Raw genomic sequence first — 9,449 nt, 5'->3', positions numbered from 1 at the left:
CAGAAGTCGGCTGGGCCTTCCGAAGCCTGGCCTCTCTGAGCCATCCTTTCCTCATCGGGAAACAGGAGGTGCGTATTCTCCGAGAGCCGCCACTGTGAAGATTACAGAGGAGGGTGCAGGCAAAACGCTGGACGTGGGGCTTGCCACAGAGGAAGTGCTCAATACGTGTCTACTGCAGTCACTAGCAAGGGAAGAAATAAGTGTAAAGGAGGGAAGGGAAGTTTGGGAATGTGGGCACAGAAACAGGGAAGAAATTAGAAGAGGAGCGGGAGGAGGAAGAGGAGGGTGAGGGGTTGGATGGACAGACAGACATGCCACCAGCCGAGCTCCCCAGCACACTGTGCCGGCCTGGCCCGGGCTTCTCTCCCCTGCCACGTGGTCCCTGCTCATGTATTCCTCCTGCGTCCTGCTGCCGCATCTGCCAGGCATGGCCCTGGATGCCAGGGAGAACAGCTGTCCCCGGACGTGCCCAGCTGCAAAGTGAGGACCCAGAGGTGCCACGAAAGACACAGGGGCCTTGGGGGGGTGGCCCAAAGGGCAGTGCTGTTCGGAGGCCACCCCACCATTGCAATCACCTGCCCCGGGCCTCAGTCTTCACATTGGCAAGTGAGAAGCTGGGAGATGATGTGGCATTTTGTGTCAGATAGTGCCAATCCCACAGTGTGTCCACAGCCAGTGGCCCTGGCCCCTGCATCTTGTCCTGAAAGGCAGGGGTATGACCTTGCCCTCCCGGGTCCTGGAGACCATCCTGCCATTTTGCAGGACGGCCTTTCTAGTTTTCATGGGTGAATCTCATCAGACAAACCAATTCTTGAGTCAGAACCTAAGCTCTGTCTTAGAATATTTCCCTTGATAGATTGGGGCTCAGAGAGAGGAAGCGACTCCCCCCAAAGATGAATCAGGAAGTTAGGTTTACTTGTGTCTTAGTCATAAGACAAGACCTGGCACCACAGTGCGGGGGGTCTGAGAGTGGGCACCCAACCGGGAGCGACCTGTTCCAGTAAGGAGCAGTGCAGTGGCACTGAGAAATGCGGTACCTTTGACATCAGGCAAACCTTGGCTCAGTTCTTTCCATCACCAACTCTTTCTGTAACCCTAGAAGAGTCCCTTAAGCTCCCTGACCTTCAAACTCTTCCATCTCTAAAATGGAAATTATGGTGTGGTAAAGAACTTGGGCTATGGACACAGACTGCCTGGGGTGGAGTCCCCAGTAGCTCCCTGCTCTGTGAGCTGAAGCATCTCACTCTCTGAATCTGTTTCTGCCCCGGGCACTAGGACAATAAGATGAGACCTCACGGGGCTGTTCTGATTTAAATGAAGTCGTGCGTACACACAGGGACCGGCACTCAGTACACATTAGCCGTTAATTATTATTGATGCCGATGTTAGCAGTGCCCCTCGCCGCCTGGGCGGTGTTCTAACCATCCGGGCACTGGCGATCGGTCAAGCAGGCCTCCATTCCCGCCCGGAGGCCCTAGCCACAGAGTTCTCTAGCACAGAACATTCCCCGCCCTGCCCACGTTGACTGTGCCGGAATAGGAGCTGGCACTGGGGCAGCCTGGCAGAGCTGCCCAGATTCCTAACTGGGAAAATGCCAGGAAGGCTCTTTCTCGCTGTCACTGCAGAGGTCCAGATGGAACCTGGCGGGTGGGGTTGAAGCCGGCCTGGCTCCTGGCGCCAGCGGGCCAGCCAGGCCGACTGGGGCAGGGCGAGGTGCTGGCCGGCTTGTGCCGGGAAGCTGAGGCCAGAGGGACACAGGGGCAGGGCGGGGTGGGAAAATGGGGCTGGGATTCTGTGCTGAGTCATGGAAGCAGGCACACAGAGGCAGGTACACCAGGAGCCTTGGGTACTCCTGGGGAGGGGCTGGGAGTCAGGCCCTCTACATGACCCTGCTGCCCAACACTTGGGCAGCCCCTCAGGCACTCAGAGACCACCACCAGGTGTAAACGAGTTAGTCACGAACCTCAGCATCTCTGCAGCTGAGCATCACAGCACCTCCAAGAACCCAACTCAGGGACCTCGCCTCTCAGCCCTTTGGCCTTGCCTCAGGGGGCGCCTAGGTGTTAGGAGGCTGGAGTCAGCTACTGTCCGTGGTGCTGAAAACCCCCACCCACCAGACTGCTCAGGGAACTTCTGCCCAGCCTCTCCTGGGAGTTCTGACCCAGGCCGTGCTTTCTTCTCAATCTCTCTGGTTTCTTTTGCTGATGCAGAATCAACAGATTTGTGGCTTCAGGCTTAACTATTTAGTTTCATGTAGTAACTAGTTTCATGTTCTTTTGATGTTTCCTAACAATTCCCTCAACTGCCACGCATCCCTTTGGAAAATTGGGAACTCCACCTTCCCATGGCCTTCTTCCTATTCTAAACTCATTCCCTCTTCTCTCCTGAGAGATTGTGGCTGGATTGGTACCCTCATGTCCTCACGTGTCAAGTAAGAACAAGAAGCCAGGGTGGGCAGGGTGCTGAGACCACAGAGTAAGGCAGAGCAAACCAGAGCCATCCTCCAGGCCCCCCGACTTCCCCTCTGCCTCAGTCCCCACCGCCCCACACTGCCACACCCCCGCCGAGGGAAAGGGGCCACAGGCAGCATGGACTCTCCTTCCAGGGCTCTTTTCGTAGAGAACACAAGAGCTACTAGCATTTATTTCCAGCTCTGTCCATGCCACCTGCTGTGCTTCTGCAAAGCACCTTCCTCCTCGGGGAAGGTGGTCCCTGTACCCAGTTTACAGGTTTTCCTGTGAAGGGGTTTCCCAAGGCCACAAAGCTAATACGTGACTGAGCCAAGAATAAAACCAGACCTTACGGGATGTTTCTGACCTCTGTCTCACAGGCCAGTCCTAATAATAAGACCCTCAGAGAATCTACTTTAAAACCCTTAACCTGGAGATTACCCCGTCTTCCCCACAATGGGACAGCCTCTGGCTAATGCCGCACTGTCCAGATCTTTGATAGGGTCCTGCTCTTCCTGGCCGGCACTTTGGCCCTGCTCTCTGCAAGTCCCCTTGGGGTCTAACCCCTCATTGATTTTCACTCTTGAAGGCCTCGGCAACACTTGGTCTTCTCCAGATGTTGGGGTTAAAGCAATGCCCCTAAACACACAGATGACAGATGAGGGGTCCCTCTGGTTGGGAGAGGAATATGTGGCAGTGTGAATATTGATGAAGCTGTAATTGGCTGCCTCTTCCAGAGCCAGGGCTTCGGCAGGCCCAGGCACTGGGGCTAATTGTTGCAGGCAATTAATAACTTGGACTGTGTTCACTCTGGTGCAGGCTGCCTGCTTCCTTGGAGGAGGCAGGCAAGGCTGGGAAAGGAGCGCGAGGCCCGGCTGCCTGCAGGATTCCGGGGGAGGCAGGAGGGAAGGGTTGCCATCTGTTCGGCCTCCCCCAGGCCCCGTCTGCAGCACCCATGCCTGCCTGTCCCATCACCTTTGTCCAGACCTCTAGTTCTCATCTCTTGAGTTATTGTCCCCCTTCTTCATCCTCTTTCCCCTTAAACTCTCACATGTCCCCTGAACAAAGTGCCATGAGAACGGAGCTGGTAAGAGGAGCGACAGTGGCTTGAGAAAAGCTCAGGACTGAAGCCCAAGAGACCTGGGTCCTACTCAAGCCCTTCCACTAACTTGCTACATGACCTTGAGTCAGGAATCCATTCACCACGAAACTTGGGCAAGTTTCCTGAGCTCTTTTGCATCTATTATATCACAAGAAGTGCAGTCAACCCTGAAAGTCAAGGAAACAGGGACTGATCACTCTATCATAATCTCTCCAATTTTGTGTAACTATAACTGTATAACTGTACATATATCACCATAAATATGTGACTAATTATCACCTATATATCTGTGCTTCACCTCAGCTGCAATACAGCTGCAGGCCAAGTACAAGCAGAGGTCATTATACTCCCATTTTGCAGTTGGGGAAACTGAGTCTCATAGAAAGGAAGCCACTTGACTGAGGTCTTACCGTTCATAAAAGACACGTAGGAAAATCAGACTCCGTCTTGTAAATCTAAAGCCCTTTCCAGCACACCTGAGTTCACTGGCTTCCTGGAGGGGGTGTGGCTTGAGGCTGGGGCCGAGAGTTGCAAAGTCGGTGCGCAGCAGAAGAGGGAGTCACTTACACATGTCATTACTCTGTTCCCTGATGCTAGGACAACAGAGAAACTGTCTCAACCCACTGTATTTTAGGAGAAACGCCCCAGCCTTCCCCATATACTCTTCTCCTCTGCTGCTCAGCCATCTGCTGGGAGGACTTGATTTGTATGCCACCCACCTCACCAGGCTGGGGTTAAGGAGTGAGAGGTGTTATGGTCACCGCTACATTGTGCCCAGCAGGTAAGAAGAAAAGAAAGAAGAGGAGAAGGAGCTCGTATACACCGAGAGCTTGGTTTGTGCCATGCACTGTGCTGAAGGCAATTTTCGCGCTGAGATGATCTCATTCACTAAACTCTTCATAACCACCGCTACGAGACAGGTGCTGTTACCATCCCCATTTTATAGGGGAGATGACTGGGGCCCAGCCAGGTGATGCCACTTTCTCAAGGCCACACCGCTCCGTTGTAAGGGACGGAGGAGAGACGTGGCTTTGGTGGGAGTGGTGGGATCCATGCTGAGCCCAGAGGCTCTGCTTCAGACACGATCAGAGAGAAAACAGAAATAGTAATAAAGGCATGGGAGCTGGGGACAAAGCAGCCCTTTATAGCTCAAACCCTCTGCAAGAGAAGGCTTTTCAATTAGTTGTGAAGACAGAGTACAGGGGAAGCCGCCTATTGGCACCAAGAGGCATTTAAATCAGACCTAGGAAGAACTTCGACCAGAGGCTCTGGAGTGGGGTCTCGGAGGGGATGTAGAATCTTATTTTCTTCAGCCTTTGAGCTGGGCAGATCTTTTGGCCACTGGAGTCATCTTTAACACCTGGAGGTAAAGGAGGCTTCGGGCAGGGCGCCCCCAGGTTGGGCAGGGATCTCCAGGTCCCGCATTCCCGCACCCCCCCCCCCCGTAAACAGACGTCCTGCCGGCAGAGTGCATGTGGAGGGAAGGGAGGTTGCCGCCCTGGGTGCGGAGTCTCATGACTTTCCATACCCGCGCTGGCTCCCGCTGCCACCACCGGTTCCACTTTATGGAAGGCATATTTCAAAGGCCCGGTTCTATTTGCATTTTTAAAACCTAGCTGATGGCCTGGGAAAATTGCATTTTTCCAGTGTTCCCGGGTACCACACTCCTTCCCTCCTCCCCCACTCCACTGGGCCTCCGCCTGTATACCCTCCATTCCCAGGAGGTCCCCCATCAAGGGCAGAGCAAGCCCAGCCTCCATGGGAGATCATCCGAAGGTCCCAGGAGGCCAGAGAGGTGCTGGGGAGGGTGCAGCAAAGGTGGCCACATCTATGGCCAGCTGGGCAGCATGAAGCTGGGGTCCCAATCCACTAAAACTGCTTCCCAGGGGAGTGGGGGGTGTCCCCAGATGTGAGCAGAGGATGGCACTCGCTGTGGCTTTGTCAGACTGAAAAGAGCAGTGCAGGAGCCTTGGAGAACTTCGAGGAGGCCGTGGAAGCAGCCTTGACACCAACTGAAAAGAGTAGGCCTTTCCCCCAGCGAACAAAACCCTTTGCTCCCAACCGGGTTTGGAAATACATTCCGTGTCTCCTTGACTGCTCCCTGAAAAACAGATCTTTTCCTGTTTTTCTTACCCCTCTCCTCCCATGGCTGCACATTCTCTGCCTTCCCTCTGGGGTATGACGAGAGGGGACAGGGAGTGTGTGGGGTGGTGCTGGGTCTGTGCCTCTGTCCTCAGATGTCAGATCTGGCCTCTGATCTTGGGGCAGCAACTCTGCAGCTCCTGGGTGAGGTCTCCTGTCTCTCTCCACCCTCGAAACTCAGGGTGGCACCCTTCATGCCTCCAGCTGTCCCCAGCCCTAGTGTTCAGCAGGCCATCTGGAGCTGCCAGAGTCCCCTGACAGACTTGTCCAGCCTGGCAATGGCTCCGCTAATGACGCCGAGCACAGGGGGTGTGAGTGCTGGGGCGGGGACCCTCGCTCAGGCCATTTGCTTCTGCACAGATGAGCTCTCCAGGCTTCCAGGGTCACACATGCCACTGTGTCCAGCAGCCAGCCAGCCAGTGGGGTGGCTCACGGGGACTGCACCGCAGGGAGAGACGGCAGGAGCTCCACGCACACTTCGAGGCGTGAGGTGCCCCCGACTCAGTGTTTCCTTCTCTGAAAGGAAGGGCTGGGGAAACTGACGCAGGCTGAGCATCTGTCTGTGGGATGGGCCTTGGAATTTCCTTTGAGAACTCCCTCCTGTTCTCATTTCTCCCGTAAGCTGGGCACGTCCTAAGGGAAGGTTCTGTGGTTCACCCATCTCTCTAGGTCTGCCCTGGTCCTCCCTCAGCACACACCCTGCTGATGTATGATGCGCTCCTGGCTTAACAATGGCGGTGGCCTCCCTCTTTCTGGTTTTCCTCGGTCCTTCAGCTGGAGAGGGGGAGCGGGTAGCTGGGCCTCTTTAGAGGCGCCCCCTTGGCCCTCCTGAGTAACACCAGTGCCAATGCCCTCAGAGCCCTGAGGGAGAGAAATGGGCCAGGCACTGGCCATGGCTCCGGGCTTCTTCTCCTGTGCTCCTAGAGCCAGGGGTATCAGGCCGTCCATGTGCTACCGCTGGAGAGATGCTGGGTCCCAGGGGCTGGCATGGTTCTGGGCTCTGGTGCCAAGAGGTGAATGGAGAAATAAGGAGGAAGGGCCGATGCCAGGGACTTGGACTTGGCAGCTCCCTCCGGAGGAGACCCGGGGATGCCCTCAAATGTCCAGGAGGCTGGTGGCCTGCCAAGGCCGGGTGGACTGGGAGAGGAACCCAGGATGCTCAGGAGAAGGGGCAGGTGGCCAGGCCTGAGCCCTTTGCAGAGGCGGGAGCTGCCCCCCAGGGGTCGCTACACCGCTTGCAGCCCCAGCCAGCGGGCAGTGGGAGCCCGGTTGTACCACCGCACGGCTCCCGCAGGGGGAGCGGCAGCCACGGCGGCGCCTGGTGGCGGACTCCGGAGACAGCAGTGTGCGGCGGAGCTCGTGTCCTCTCCGACCACTGGTGGAAGAACCGACAGCACAGAGGCCGGAGGCGCCAGTGGCTGGGGGTGGGGCGCGGCTTCAGAGCCTGCCCGGACACCCCTACGTCCTGTGGTAGAAGCCGGGACCCAAACAAAGGCGGGCGGCGAATAAAAGGCGGCGCGCGGAGTGCTCCGGGTTGCGCGTTGAGAACCAAAATCCGCACCAAGGCGTGCACGGTCTGTGCGCTTTAGAGCGGAGCGGGAAACCCCGGGCTCCTGCAGCTTTGAAGAGCTTTTCCCTGCGGCTCCCGTGAGGGGACAGACAAGTCCACACGGCTAGGTGGCCGCAGTCCCCGGGCCCTCTGGCGCGCCTCCCTCCCGTGCCCACGGCTCAGCCAGCGCAGCTTGGCCAGCCGAGGTGAGTGCGACGGCGGCTGGGAGGAATCGGGGTCTGGGCTCGGGGGATGCATTGCCCGGAGGAGCGGGGCAGGTCCTCGCTGTCACCACCCCAGCCTCTCAGGGCGGTGTGTGAAGTTCTCCAGCCAGCCCAGGATGCGGGCCTCGGAACCCACCACCCTGGGAAAACCGGCTGGTGGTGGGCAGAGCGCAGAGCTTGCCTCCCATGGCCAGTCCCCAGCTCCGCACCAACTCCCAGCGGGCCCAAGCAGCCTCGGTCTGCACGGGCCAGTTTGATGCCCAGAAACCGAGAGGGTTCCGACCTCTGGCCCCCTGCTCCTCCCGGCGGGTGGATGACTGATTCCATAAAAGTTGAGCGTCAGTCTGAACCCGCCCTGGACCCAGCTCTTTGCCGGGCTACAGCAGAGGGAGGGGACAGAAAAAGGTTAATGACCTCGTCTCCTTCCATTTCCTTTCCCATCTTAGCGCTCTTATGCTGTCAGCGGGACATTTCTCAAGTGCTGGAGCCCAATTAACCTGGCTGCAAGTCAACTGGGCTCACAGAGCTCTGGGGTAGACCGCGCGGGCGATGGGAGCCGACTGCCAGAGGGTCCTGGGCCCTGCAGAAAACGAGAGTGGGGTGTGGGGGACGGCAGCCGAGCAGGGGCGGCACTGAGGATCTAGAGGATTTCTGAAGCGAGTGGTGCCAAGTCCCATGAGTCAACCCTGCCTCTGGGAGAACTTTTCCAACTCCCCTAGAGGGAAGGGGGGCAGGGCCCACAGCTGAGCCAAGAGGGCGCCTCCCGGGAGGCTTCCTTTCATGTGCCCCTCTCTGCTGTAGAAGACGACACCAGCTCCCCAAGTCCCTCGAGAAGCTGGGTGCCAACCACCTCCCTCTGTGGCCTGGGTCAGCACTGCTAACGGCGCCCTGGGCAGCCTCGGACACTCAGCCCCCACAAACCCACTTGCACACTCACGGAGATCTATGGACCACCCGCATAGTCCAATCACGCAAATATGCATCCACCCACAGTCCACACAGTCCATGCAGAGGGGAAGATTCACATGCACGTGGACCAGGACAGCACCCCCCACCCCCCACCCCCACCCCCCCAGCACCAGCCATCCAAGCAGCATCCTCACTCCAGGTCCTGCTGTCTCCAGACACCAAATACACCCCAGATTAGCTCCAGGCGCTCACAGGGACACCCAGTGACTCACAATGCCCGCTGGGCTTTGTGCACCCCCCCCCCACACACACACACACAAACTGTCCTACTCCTTCCAGAAAAGCAGAGGGTGGCAGAGCACACCCTCTCCTCACCCCAGTACAGACCTGGGCAGGAACCAGGGCATTTGCCAAATGGAGGGGGAGGTTCTGGTCCCGTGGAAGCTGCAGACAGAAGCCCAGCCTTGCCGAATCTGGGTTTAGGCTCAGAGTCCATTTTGCAGAGCTCTCCTTGTTTAGACCTTACTCCCCTCTCTCTCTGCATCATTCCTTGCTTATACTTCCTGTGTCTTTGCTCCCCTGCTCTGTTCACCTCCCCTGTGTTTATCTTTTACTCCCCTACCCCTCCTACCCCCGCCTTTTCCAACGCTCCTTCCCAGCCACATTCACTCTCCAACTTTCCTTCGGTTGGGCTGCTCCCGTGTGGGCACAGAGAGAGCTCTAAGAGGGAAGCTGGCTCCACTCTCCTGGCTGATTCTGAGCCCCTACTTCCCCCTTTGGAAGTCTGACACCCCCACTTTCCTCCCATGGCATCAGCAACTTCTGCCCCCTCCCCAGGAATATTCCAGAGCTAGATGCACCAGAGTACCCACAGTATCCCCAGGGGGCCAGGACTCCACAGCAAGTGATTCATTCCACTCCCACTTCCCCGGAGATCTGGCTGCTTGATGGATCTGGTACCCATGCCCTGGCTTGCCCTTTGCCACCTCTCCTGCTGTTGCCTTAAAATTGAGAAGTTAGGTTGAGGGAGGAAGAGTCCCAGCGTGGAAGGAGCTCTGGAGTGCTCCTGGGGA

At 57.3% G+C, this 9,449-nt stretch overlaps 1 protein-coding gene across 3 annotated transcripts in view; it reads left to right on the top strand.

Moving 5' to 3' along the window:
* Positions 1 to 7,248: 7,248 nt before the first annotated feature.
* DISP3 (dispatched RND transporter family member 3) overlaps positions 7,249 to 9,449 on the top strand; it is a 44,827-nt gene continuing 42,626 nt past the window's right edge. For all 3 annotated transcript variants that reach the window (XM_053660103.1, XM_037165737.2, XM_053660104.1), the window contains exon 1: positions 7,249 to 7,449. The gene's annotated coding sequence lies outside the window, so the exon portion shown is untranslated. The remainder of the gene's footprint in view (positions 7,450 to 9,449) is intronic.

The sequence above is a fragment of the Artibeus jamaicensis genome, unplaced genomic scaffold, assembly GCF_021234435.1.
Source record: "Artibeus jamaicensis isolate MK-2021 breed Jamaican fruit bat unplaced genomic scaffold, CSHL_Jam_final scaffold_847, whole genome shotgun sequence".
NCBI lineage: Eukaryota > Metazoa > Chordata > Mammalia > Chiroptera > Phyllostomidae > Artibeus > Artibeus jamaicensis.
Note: the sequence above shows the minus strand (reverse complement) of the source record. Positions and strands in the feature narration are given on the sequence as shown.